Source organism: Callorhinus ursinus, unplaced genomic scaffold (genome assembly GCF_003265705.2).
Source record: "Callorhinus ursinus isolate GAN/ISIS: 27379988/994484 unplaced genomic scaffold, GSC_fseal_2.0 scaffold5, whole genome shotgun sequence".
Taxonomy (NCBI): Eukaryota; Metazoa; Chordata; class Mammalia; order Carnivora; family Otariidae; genus Callorhinus; species Callorhinus ursinus.
The window spans coordinates 82,012,651-82,015,574 of NW_027397067.1; the positions used below are offsets into that span (position 1 = coordinate 82,012,651).

Here is a 2,924-nt window from a genome sequence, read left to right on the forward strand (position 1 = left end):
CACTCCGCAGCACCCCAACCAAAACTTAGTCCACAGCCCCGTAAGACTACACATCCCGGCAAGAGAGAACCTTGAGGCCTCTTCCATAAACCTTGATGGGAAGCATTCCCCCGCATGTAGGGCAGGTGATCGCAAATCGTCTCATCTGCAGAAACACAATTCAGATAAAATTAGAAAGCGGGGCAAAGGGGAGAAGCAACTCTTTTATATAAACCAGAGAATTTTGTATGACTGTGTTTCTGCCTGGTTCGAGGCTAGAATTTAGGAAGAAAGCTCTACCATATTTGGTTGTACCTTTCTGGATGTGTGTGTATACACTATGCTATGTATATATGACATTCCCCTACCTCTGGATAATGTTATCAAATCGATTTATAAAATCCCGCGGAGAAGACCGTTCTAATTTGCTTACACCTAAATAAGTGCTCACAGAAACAAAATATCCCTAACACTCTTATAAATAGAGAAACTAACCAAATACTGTTCCAGTTTATGTGATTTGGGTAAGTCTTCGGTAAGGAAGTAAGACTACTTTAATATTGTTAGTTTAATCCAAACAGCTGTGTCTCCTGCGTTGTCAGCCTTAAGTCTAACATGAGCACACATCTTTATTCTATTTGAGTGTGCCGGTCAGACAAGCTACCGTTATGTCCACTGGATGTCTAAGATTATGCAAATTATAAATTCACCCTAAGAACAAGTGTACAAGGGGAAGATGCCATAAAAATGAGCTGCTCAACATGTGTATCAAGTGCGGCAGAAAAATGGGGGGGGATAAAAGTATTTAACATTGAAAAAATTTTTTTCTGCTTTTGTGATTTTTGAGGGGTATTTTTTGGGGAGAATGCAGGGAAGATAGGACAGACTTATGGGACTGGGGACTGGGGACCAGGAGGGGAAGAGACACAGATGGAGAAGTCTCAGCTTTACAGCTGGGGAGGGTCCCATGACCTCAGAGAGACCTCTGAAGGTGAAGCCAGGAACGGGGGGCGGGGGGGGCACCCAGCTTCCTCCCGGAGTTTCCCCAGAGCCACTGCTGGTTGGCGAGGTGAGGCCCCCTCCTGGCCTGGGACTCAGGATCCCGCCTAGGGTCTGACAGCTCCTGCGGAAAAGGGCGGAGACAGCAGAGCCCAGCCCCAATTTCCTCCTGCTGGGGCACAGGATACTGGGGGACAACTTCCTTGGTCAGGGGATAAGTGGCTGCATTACCAGCTCACGGAAGAGGACCTGAGGCCAGTGGGTGAGTGAGGCGGGAGGGAGCCGGGCTGGCGAGGGCTCAGCCCTGGAGGGCCAGGGTCTGGGGAGGGGAGGTGGGAGCCTGAGCCCGGGGCGCCCCGCAGGGGCCCACCCGCATTGTGTCCCCCCCAGGAAACATGAGAGGCATCCATCTCCTCCTGCTGCGCTGGGAGCACGGTGAGCCATGGGGCTCGGGGCCGGGGCCTGTGCTGCGGGCCAAGGCTGGCAAGCCCCTGTGAGAGGCCCTGTGTGGGCTTGTGAGGGGTCTGTCCTCCAGGACCCCCGAGGGTGGGGAGGAGCCCTGGAGCTGTGGTTCTGGCCTGAAGGGGTCTAACTGCATCCTGCCTGCCCTCCCGCCGGGCCAGCCGTGAGCCTTCAGTGCTACACCTGCGCTGATATGAACAGCAGTCCATGCCAGTCCTTCCGATGTCTGATGCACGGCGTCTGCTACACTGTTAATATATCCTTGACCATGAACGATGGTGAGTCCCCAGCACCCAGACGGGTGGGAGGCGGTCCAGGGAGCTCTGCTCTGAGGCTCCCCCGGCCTCTCAGAGGAGCGTGGGTTTGGCAGGGGCCACTCTCCAGCCTGCCTCGGTGTCCGCATCCGCATGGAGAGGGGCCAGCCTCCAGAGGCCTCCTCCGGGACAGGGCCGGTTGGGACTCCAGCAGAGGGATGGAGGGCCAAGTGCCCCCAGGGAGCGGGTGAGCTGGGACGACCCGAGGAGGCTGAGGGAGGCAGGGTGGCCTCTCATGCCAGGCTCCTCCCTTTTTGCCCACAGGAAAGCAGGTGAAGTACAAGCAGAAGGGGTGTGCCCCCTCCTGTAAGGAAGTTTCTAGTATAATGGAGCAACTTTCCAAGAATAGCGACCCGGGGGATTCAGGCCTGCTGGGCCTAGCTAAGCTGGAATTGCAGGGTCTGATGTGCTGTGAAGAGGACCTCTGTAATGGGGGGGGCACAGCTCCTGGGCCCTGGCGGGGGGCTCCTGCTCAGCCTAGGGCCCGTCTTCGTCTGGGCCCTGCTGTGACCTGCCCTGACCCTAGCACGGGGCCTCGTTCTGAACAGAGTCTCACACAGCGGGCACGTGAAGCAAGCTCGCTGTCCCACCCACGCACACATACACACATACCCACACGCCCGGGCACACACATGCACACGCATGCACCGCACACGCAGACCCCGCAGACCCTCAGGCCCTCCTGCCCAACCCACCTGGCCAGCCCCAGCCTCAGGCCCCCAGTGCCCTGCTATGCCAACAAGCCTGTCCCATTTTGCAAACACCATCAACCAACCACTGCCGCAAGACGCAGTGACTTCTACGCCCTGACCGGACGGCCCTGTAGGAGAGCAAAGCCCACAGCCCAGCCTGGGGACCTGCTCCCAGTGTGCCAGCCAGCTCCCGGAGAAAATAAACCCTTTCTGCATCCTCCTGTCGTCTGCTGGTCATTCAGCCCCCCTAGGGGAGGGTGGGTGGCTCTCGTGGCCTGCCTGGGAGGGAGACTGCACTCAGCCAGGCGAGTGCCCATGGCCGCAGGGGCTAGGAGCCGCGGTTGGTTCTGGAGCGGCTAGCTCTGCACAGCTGAGTGTGGCCCCCCCCCCCGCCCCCATGAAGCGTTTCCTCCAGTGCACACGACCTGCTCCCCCAGTCCGTCCCAGGAGCCTCCACATGGAGCATCTGCCCGGGGCC

General features: G+C 57.7%; 1 pseudogene; it reads left to right on the top strand.

Annotated features, from left to right (window-relative positions):
- Positions 1-1,107: 1,107 nt before the first annotated feature.
- Positions 1,108-2,667, top strand: LOC112823444 (lymphocyte antigen 6H-like; annotated as a pseudogene).
- Positions 2,668-2,924: the final 257 nt, after the last annotated feature.